Source organism: Cynara cardunculus, assembly GCF_001531365.2.
Source record: "Cynara cardunculus var. scolymus isolate 2C chromosome LG 6, CcrdV1, whole genome shotgun sequence".
Taxonomy (NCBI): Eukaryota; Viridiplantae; Streptophyta; class Magnoliopsida; order Asterales; family Asteraceae; genus Cynara; species Cynara cardunculus.
The window spans coordinates 4,825,552-4,836,575 of NC_037533.1; positions in this window are offsets into that span (position 1 = coordinate 4,825,552).

The following is an 11,024-nucleotide window of genomic DNA, read 5'->3' on the forward strand; positions in this document are numbered from 1 at the left end:
TCTTTATGGTACTTGTATTATGGTTTTGTGGTATTCAATTTGTTTTGACCATTGATTAACTTCAGTAAAATAATTCCGTTAATTCAATTAAATAAAGAGTTGTTTATTTTCCTATTAAAAATATATTGAATAATGTAGTGTACTTTTCATATTCTAATTGTGGATATATATATATATATATATATATATAGATATATATATATATATATATGTATATGTGTGTGTTTTTCCCCCTTTTGGTATTAATCTGATTCTAATGCCATCACGAAATCAAGAATCGATTCATAAAAGAAATATATTGAAAAAAGAAAAATAAATTAATTTAGAGAACATATATACATGGTTATTAAATTCTCCAAATTAGGAAATAAAATTAAAAAGAAAAACAAAAATGCAAGTAAAGCAACCCATGTAAGAGTTGGATTTGAAATCTGCATCATCAAGATCATTGTAGATATGCTTTAACTTCTTCAAGACATTTGGTTGAACATCTTTGAGTTCTTGAAAATGGATCTTCTTTCATTCCACCAACAACCCATGTTTCTTTTGCAATATCACATGATAATTTGTAAAAATCACCTTCATATTTCATCAATTCCATCAAATTTTCCCTTTTCTTCCCATCATCATCATCATGTTCTTCACCATCATCATCATCATCATCATCATCATGTTCTTCACCATTATCATCATCTTCATCTTCATCTTCCTCTTCTTCTTTCTCCTCTAACCAACTCTTTGCAGGTGCAGAATGACATCTCATCAACAAGAGTGCATTTGATGGTGGCACACATGGAGCTTCATCATCATCATCACCACCATCATCTTTAGGTTTTTCAGTTTCTTCTAGGTTCTCCAAAACCATAAACCACTTTGAAAATGCACTTCTTGATGATCCATCTTCATGATCGTCTTGATCAAGATGATGGATTTCATCATCATCATCATCATCAACTTCATCATCCGAAGTAACACCTGCACTTGGAAATGCACCAAAACATCCCAAATCAAACTTAAAACTCCTTAAACATGTCAAGAATTGCATGGATTCTTTCTTTAACCCAATTGCTTCAACCCAATTAGGTTTCTTTCTGTGTTTCTTGTTGTTATGAAGCCTCATCTCAATCTCTTCCATTACTGATTGCCAATTCTTGCATGGTCCGGATTTAGGTCGAACCTTGATCTGGCCGGCACATGTTACTTTCGGAGAAGTTGGCTCAGATAACTCCGAACCCATCTGGTTCCTTTTCGACCATAAACCACCACCAGCGGATTTTCCACGGTGGTAGTGGGGATGGCGGTGGTTTTGTGGGTTGGAGGACGTTCTTGATGGGCTGCAAATCGTCTTGGGCATCAATGTAAGATGAGATCTTGTGGGAAAACATACCAAAAGATCTGTGGAAGAAGGTCCTTTGATGGCTTCTCTTCTTTTCATCTCTCTCTATCAGATCTTGTCCTTGATGATGGTGATGATGATAATGAATTGAAGTGTGGTTATGTTGTGTGATAAAATGGATGGATTATGAATGAAAATGGCATTAAAAATGAGGGCTTTTTATCAGTCACCTCACCTGCATGCTTTTATTTAACTATCTGTTTTTATAACTTTTATATATATAACTACTTTTTGCTATATATATATATATATATATATATATATATATATATATAAATGGGGTTTCACAAGAAAGCTTCTTTCTAGCTTACCCTTTAATATTTTATTTATTATTTTCCAAAAATAAAATAAAAAAAAGTAGCTTATTAAATTGTTAAGTAATTTTGATAGCTTTTATGACATTAACACCATGATTCTAAAACATGTAGAATAAGGCATCCATAATTGTAATGGTTTTTATACATAAACTCTTCTTACAAATGTTACCATTTCTTACACCAATTTCTATATGCCATTATAATGTAATCCTAATTATGATGTTTAATAAACTAATATGGTAAATTAAGAACAATCTCCAAAGTGTATATATGCTATATAATATTTTTATTTTAGAGTATTTAAATTAAAATGTCATTAAAAAATATATCAAACTCTAACGGTTACTCTATTTTAACAGTTTCAACATTAATTTTATTATTAAAATATTCTATAAATTCATCATCTTAATACACTTTTAAATACCTTTATAAAAAATTATGACATATTCAACTTTATTAATGAAATTTAATATTAAGTTTATGAGTCCAAATTTTAAGATTTCTATTTTCTTTTTTAAGTTAGCATAACTATCGGAGATCTATCACTATAACAAAATTAGATTTATAAAACAAAAAAAAAAGTGTCCTAATAAATTGGTTTATAGAACTTAAGTTTATAGAACCAGACAATAAAACTTTTATCTAAAAATGTTACAGTAAGTTTACAGGACGTTTTTGGACATCTTAACAACAAAAAATTGGGATTTTAACAATAAAGTGTTCATAGTAGTTATTTTTGCAGGACATTTTCTAGAAATGTTTAAAAAAAATATTTTTATTGGACGCTTACTTTTATGCTACACTTTTTCAAATATTGTCCAATAAAAAAACTACTACGACATATTATTATTTTAAAAATGTCTTAAAAACTTGTGAAGACGTCTAAAAATGTCATATAAACTTATTGTAACAATACTTTAGATGGATAGGACGATTTATTGTTTATTTCTATAAACTTAAATCCTATAAAGTAATCAATTACGACATCCGCTTACATATTTTTGACGTCCTGTAAACTCAATTTCATTTTGAGAAATAGTTTTATTTTAAGGATTTTCCTCATAGGTCACGTTCGAGTCCTACAGGACTACGAAGGATTTTCTTAATTGTTCTCTGGACTAGACTGTTGATTTACACCTCTGATTAAAAAAGTTATATTCAAATAATTAAATAAAAAACATAAAATCAAACAATAGAAAATGGAAAAGTGAAATGTTTGATGATGACCACGAGCTTTTTTTATGATCTCATGATACCATCAACTTGATGAGACTTCAATGTCACCATTACTTTTCCATTATTATGTTGTACTTGTTTAACTAAAGCTTTTATATCAACTATGGATCTATAATAACGGTGTTTTAATAAGAAAAAAATAAAAGATAAAAATATTGTATGACTAATAATTTTATGTCTTTTGTATACTGTAATAAAATTGGGTTTATAAGACAAACGTCACATATTTCTAATAAGTGTCTTAATAGAGTACGTTATAGGTCTTAAGTTTATAGGATCAAACATATACTTGTCATATGTAAGAGTGTTGTAATAGCTTTATATGACGTTTTTTGTCGCCTTAAATAATGTTTTAGTACACTTTTGAAATAAGACGTCATATTAAATTTTTTATATGATATTTGAAAAAATGTTCTACAAAGATAAGTGTGCTATTAAATAAGGTGTATATCGGACACTTCTCAAGAAAGTGCTATAAAAATGTAATATGTCAGTTTTTATAATAAGTATCATGAAAAAAAAACAATTTAAGACGTCAAAAAAACATTATATAAACTTATTGCAAAGCTTTTACATAGTACACATACTTGTTTGGTCTTATAAAACAATTTAGTAGGACACTTAGAGATTTATGACATCATTATAAATTTCATTTTATTGTAGCGATAAACTAAAATTGTATTGTTACAATGATATTTTTTAAGATTCATTTGATTTGCAGAACGTTTTGTAGTAATTGTCGAAATAATGCTTTTTAGACGTCATGTTTGGTAGAGCTATAATAAGTCGGGTCTTATTTAGCTAAGATTTAGGGGTCAATTATCTTCAAACTTTATGAGTTGAAACGTCTAGATGGGTTATTTGGCCAACAATAAATTTGCATTTGTTTTATTTACTTTTGATAACGATGGGCAGAAGCTGATTTCGAATTTTTTTAAGTGATGATACAATTTGATCGTAAAAAATGTCTAAATACATATTTGACAAAATTAATTTAAATTTGTTGGTTGGTTTTTGTTCTTACATAGAAGAGACCTATGAATTTGACAATAGTAAGACTCGAACTTGGGCCTTTTGTAGAAAACCCATAACATTTACCATCTCCACCGTTACATCTTCCATTAACATTTCAGTTTCTAAAATTATATGAAGCAAGGGGCCGTGCCACCTTATCTACGCAGCTTTGCCTTCAACCGTAGATATGAAAAACAACTTGTATGCACCTTGTGTACTTTCATGAAGCCATCAAATTAACAACCGACAAAACTTCTGGTGGTTATAAAAAGATTCAAATGATGACTAATAAGGAGCAAATGGAAAACCCGAACAATCGAACTACTCTGTATAATTTAGTTCGTTTACAGCTTAATTATTAAACCTATTGCTGTATTTGGATTTTTGTTTATCCTGATACTTTTTTCTAATACATTGTTTTTATTTTATAAAAAATATTATAAGATACTGAGGAATTTGATTATTTAGAAGAGTTTTTTTAATTTATTTACAAATTATCACACAAAGATACAATAATTAATTAAAAATATTTGTTTTAAAAAATTGAAATAGTAAATTTTAGTACAAGAGTAAAGTACAAATTTGATTCATGTGGTTTGAAAAATATAACACCCTTTTCTTTTTTATAGCTTCAAAATTACAAGATAACGATTGTCGTTTATAAAAATGTCCGAATTTGATCATTTACTCTAACGGCCGTTAATAAATTTCTTTAAATGATGAGCATTTTTATCATTTTATCGTTTTTTTTTTTTTTTGTCTTCTTCTCATCAAAATCGATTATTTGATTTTGGTCCCTATAGTTTTTGATTGGGTAAATGAAAAAACAGATAGAAGAATGAAAATGTATCTCATCTAATGGAATATTTTAAATTTTGTTAGAGGGAGAGAACAAATCCGAATATTTTTGTAAACCACAATTGTATTTTTAAAACTGCAAAGACGAAAAATGTTATTTTTAATAAACCACATGGACCAAATTTGTAGCTTACTCTTAATATAATCATAGTTTGATTTAATTTTTGAATATAAGCAAATACTAAAAAATTCTTAAATACAATTTTTCCACTAATAAAAAAGATATATATATATATATATATAATTGTTAATCCATTCACCATCAAATATATATTAAGGGGGCCGTTTACCTAATCACTTACCCGATAAGTGCTTACTTGTGAAATTCAACACTATCGCTTACTTACCGGGTAAAATTTTAATCCACGAAAACAGCATCGTATGCAACAATCTACCCGATAAGCATTAACCGTGACAAGAGTTGTCACTCTCACTTACTGGGTAAGACTTTCGGTCTTTATTTCGCTCTTATCGAGTAAGATTATTGGTCCTTGCCATATTCATCCGGTAAGGTAACGTAAGTTGGTAAGTGCTTACACGGGTAAGCATTCGCTAAACGGGCACTAAGACATATATAGATTGACATCATTTGTATCATACTCTTAATCGTTAAGTAAGACTTTATGTGAAATTATATAAATTATTTGGATTTCTATCTCAGTAACATGTTTGATAAAGTAATCAAGAGAGTTGGTAGGAGATGAATGATGGACAGTATTCATCAAGGTTCTTTGGGCAATAAGGCATATAAGGATCCAAAAGAATATGGGAGAAAAGATAATTCGTTAAGACGCAATAAGGAAAATACTAACGATACCTATGATGTGCAAGTTCAATGAAATGGTTGGTGGTGCAGTTAAATGGGATCTCGTGGTGTGTACTGTAGTCCGAATAACAGATAAAGTGAAACAACAAATGGAGATATTCGAATAAAACATGACAAACACAAGGGAATTGACTACATGTATTAAACAAATTAAATTTAGTAATCAATCACAAAACCGTGAGAAACGTCATAACTCATAAGAACAATAGATAAATCGTCAAACAACAAATAGCAATAACCGTGAAATAGTAGTACATGCAATACCAATTATAGAAGCAAAATCAGAAAGCAATAGCCAACTGACACAATTACGCATATAAGAAAATAACAATTCCCAATAGAAGCAGAAACCATCTAGCAGATAACTGAAGCAGATAGTATTAGCCAATAGAAGCAGAAACCATCTAGTAGACAACTGAAGCAGATAGTATTAGCCAGTAGAAGCAGAAATATAAAGAAATAACCAACAAAAGAAGATAACAATATAATACAATTAATTAATACATTTTTTTTTCTTCATTTTATCTTCTCTCCCCACTTGGTTTATTATGGGTGTGGTCCTTGTGGTTGTCCTTTTTTTATGACTACAATCCCTCTGGCTAGCACCGTTTAGAAAACTTTGTTAAATACGAGGGTAAATCTATCATTGTCCATTTTATTACCATTTTGTTTCAATTAAAATTTAATTTTCTTTTATATTTTCCACTGTCCCTTTCTCTCAACTGAGATCGGTGATGCATTGATGCATCTCCGATGAAGCGTTAGTGCATCTCCGGGACTCGACAAATCTGTTGAACCCATCAAATATGATGAAACCTTGAAAATCCGATGAACCACTGTTGCGATTAACCATCTCTCAACAAGTTCGATAAAACCCCTCCCCCCTCATTGCTCTGGTAAAACTTGTCCTGACTTCATTTGCTACCTCGATCGCCTCACAATTTGATTTAGGATTTCATTTAACTTTTTGATTATGGGTTTAATTTTTGATTTTGATTTAGGATTTGTATCAAAAGCTATGAGAAAAATAGTAATGTTCACTATTTATGCGAAAAATAGATATTTAAAAAAAAACCGTTTAAATGAAGACGATAAAAAGACTGAAATACCCTTATAGTTAACGAAAATGCTAGATGATTTTAATAACCATGAACACCATATTCATGATAAAGGAAGATAAGAAGCGTCAATTTTAAATTTTCACATACCATAACCACCAAAAGTGTAATTACACATTCTTTTTGTTTAAAAAAATTATTAATTTATTGGTCAAAGAATAAAATGATTAATTTAAAATATAAAAAAAATGTGATTAGTTAAAAGTGGGCAAACAATGATGATGGTTAGGCGTTAGATGGAATGGAAGGGTCCTTCTACCCACTACCCACCACCCCTCTTTGCTTTAGGAAATAGGAATTAGACTTCACCCAACCTTTTTAATTTCCTTTTTGTAGGGTTTTCACATGTAGATGCCCAAAAGCTATTTGGTCCCCCTTTCTCCACAAATCTTTTTATTTATTTTTATTTTTAAATATTCACATATTTATTATAAATTGCAGGGTTATTTGGTACTTTTATATTTGGATCGACACGATAGATTTGTAACTAAAAAACACGTTACCATAACAACAAACGTCTAAAGAGTTATCGTGCCCTTGTGAAGCATAACGACATAAATTTGGTTTCCTATAAGAGATGATTGAAACTAGTGGGGATCAGATAAACTATTGATTACGATATTCTTTTTTACCATAATAAAATTTATTTAACAGTGGACTACAAAAATTGAAAGTGAGACAACTGCACTATAAGTTAACACCTTCCTAAATCAATCACTGCTTCAAATCATGTGGAAAAGGTATAGGAATACAAAAGATGTTCAATGTTGCTAAAGATAAAAAAAAAAGTTGCTTCGTGATTTTTAAAAGTATCTAAAAAACCAAAAAAAAAAAGGATGACAACAATAACATAAGAGTTTACAACATTTGTTCAGTCAGAAAGAATTAAATATGCGACAGCGTCGGTGGATTGAACTGGTTAATGATTATGATTGTGAAATCCTCTACCGCCCAGGAAAAGCTAACTTGGTAGCTGACGCCTTGAGCAGGAAAGAAAAGAGTGGAATCATTAAAGCAGTGGCAATGAGAATGAATTTGGTCCCTGACATTCGTAAGGAGATTCAGAGATGTCAACAAAAAACTATAAAAGAAAAACTTTATTAAAGCAGAAAAGTTGGGTAAGATGATCTCAACCTTGGAACAGAATGACGAATGACTAATGTGCTTTCAAAAGCGAATCTGGGTACCATGTTTTGGAGATATCCGAAACACTATATTAAATGAAAACCATAAGTCCCGATACTCTATCCATCCAGGTACCAATAAGATGTACAGAGATTTAAAACCTATTTATTGGTGGCCCGGATTGAAGAAAGACATAGCTAGATATGTGGAGCAATGTCTGACATGCTTATAGGTTAAGATTGAATATCAGAAGCCGTATGGAAGTCTTCAATCTTTAGAGATACCTGTATGGAAATGAGATCACATTACCATGGATTTCATTATGAAATTACCTCGAACTCCAAAGGGGTATGACACGATCTGGGTAATTGTTGATCATTTGTCTAAATCTGCACATTTTCTGCCAATAAAGAGAGAAGTACTCTTTAGAAAAGCAAGCGCAGATTTATATCAAAGAAATTGTAACCAGACACGGTGTTCCATTATCTATTGTCTCTGATAGAAATAGTCGGTTTACTTCAAAGTTATGGAAAGGGTTACAGAAAGCTTTGGGGTCTGAAATCCGACTAAGCACAGCTTATCATCTGCAAACTGACGGGCAGAGTGAAAGAACTATCCAGACTCTCGAAGATATGTTGAGAAGTTGTATTATTGAYTTCGGGGGATCGTGGGAAGATCACTTGCCATTGATAGAGTTTGCATATAGCAATAGTTACCATTCCAACATCCAAGCGGCACCGTATGAGGTGTTGTATGAACGTAAATTCCGAACGCCGTTGTGTTGGAATGAAGTGGGTGAAATACAATTGACGGGTCCTGAAATTGTTCAAGAAACTTCTGAGAAGATCGAGCAAATCCGCGAAAGAATCAGAACAGCACAAGATCGCCAAAAAAGTTATGCTGATAATCATCGAAAGCCGATTGAATTTGATATAGGTGATTTTGTGATGTTGAAAGTTTCGCCATAGAAGGGTGTCATCAGATTTGGAAAGAAAGGAAAGCTCAGTCCGAGGTATGTGGGGCCGTTCAGAATATGTAAGCGAATTGGGCCAGTAGCATATCAGTTAGAGCTTCCAGAAGAACTGAATCTAATTCACAACACTTTTCACGTGTCGAATCTGCAGAAATGTTTGGACGATCCGAGTCTAGCTATACTAATGCCAGAGATTAAATCAGATAGTAAGTTGAACTTTGTGGAAACACCGAAAGCTGTTATTGACCAAAAGATCAGGGTGTTGAGAAACAAAAAGATAAGTCTGGTTAAGGTTCAGTGGAAGTTTCCCAAAGGACCAGAAGCGACATGAGAATTGGAGTCAAAGATGATATCAGAATACCCATGAATTTTTTATTAAAGGAATTCCGGGATGGAATTCTTTTGAGGGGTGGATAATGTGATAACTGGATCTTGGTTATCACCTGAGGTAAATATTATGTGATTATTTGATATGTGTTTGCCTGACAGCATGATAAATTATTATATTTAGTCATGCTAGTATGTGAAATTATATGCATATTGAGTATGCATTAAGTATGTGGATATAATTTTATACATGATAAAATACATGCATAAGGTGTGTATATGTATATGTGAAGATGCATGTGTGTGTGGGTATGAATGCATGTCATGTATATGCATGAAGTGGGTGAACGTGGGAAGGGGGCTGTTTAGCCAACCTTCTAGTTTTAGAAAGGTATAAAGAGAGGGCTTAGCCTCCATTTCTCCTCTTCTTGCTATTTTTAAAAGTTTGAGCGATTTGGAAGAAAAAGAGTTGACCGGATACTTTTGAAGCAAAGTAGATTCAATTATTTTCAAAAGGCTTTTAAGGTGAGTGATTCTTACTACTTTTTAACTCTACATAATTGTATATTTGAGTATAGAACTTTACTTTTTGATTTAAAAGTTATTCACTGGAGTGTTGTCCGGATTAATCTTAAATCGGACAAGTGTTAAGCGGATTAGCCTTAATCCGGACAAGGCATAAGCGATTTAAACCATAAGCCGGATAAGGGTTGGGCGATTTAAACCCTAAACCGGTTAAGGCTTAAGCGGTTTAGTCTTAAACCGAACAAGCATTGAGCGACTTATGATTATTGAGTTTATACCAAGTATTTTGAACGGAGAAGTAGGAATACAACTAAATGGTGTTCGGATTATTTTAAATCAGACAAGCCTTAGGCGATGTATTGTCCGGACTTGTTATCCGGACAAAAGTGTTGCAATTTATTCTAAGTGTTAAATCGGACAAGCCTTGAGCAATGTGTTGTCCGGATTTGGTAAACCGGCCAAGACTTGACTGGAGATGAAGTCCGGCCAAGCCAAGTTGACCGGATTTGTACTAAGCCTTGTGCTTGATTGATGAAAATTGTTATTTTATCATAAAATGGAAACTTTGATATAAATGATTTTGAATTGATAATAATTCCATTGACTGCGGTCTATTTGGAATTGTTTTTGTAAAATGTTTTGATGAGGAAAKAAGGATGGCATATCAAGGAGAGGTGTACCATGGGATAAGGGTGACATATCAAGGAGAGGTGTACATTTGATATAAGGGTGGCATTTGTATGTATGTTGAATGATATAACTCTTTCTATTATATCCTTTAAGATTAACGTGATTTGGAATCTTTATTTCGTTGTGATTTAAAGATTTAGGATCAAGGTTCTTATTGAAAATCGTAGTCTGGATGTTATTGAGGAGAAAATAACAGGTTTGACCAGAAACTTTAAATAAACCTTGTTTGATTAGAAAAAGTTTAAAAGTGGCATTATATGAAACCTGATTGGTTCAAATGTATGTTATTTGAATAGCTGAATGCTTGACTTAAAAAGGGGAAATAATTGGTAATATGCCCCATTTGTTCATATATTGATTATATATGTAAAAAGTTGTTTTATGTAAAAAGTTTTGGTGGTTATCACCCTACAATAACTTAAATTGGGTAACTCACTAGACCTTTCGGTCTAACCATCGTTTTGTAATTTTAACTATGTATTGCAGGATGTACGGACGGTAAGGGAAAGGGGAAAATGTGATATTTTCCTATATGCATTTTTGCATGAAGAACTGTCTTTGATGTACAGTTTTGATTGATGAACGTTGATTAGTACAAGAAATGTATTTGAATTTTTGG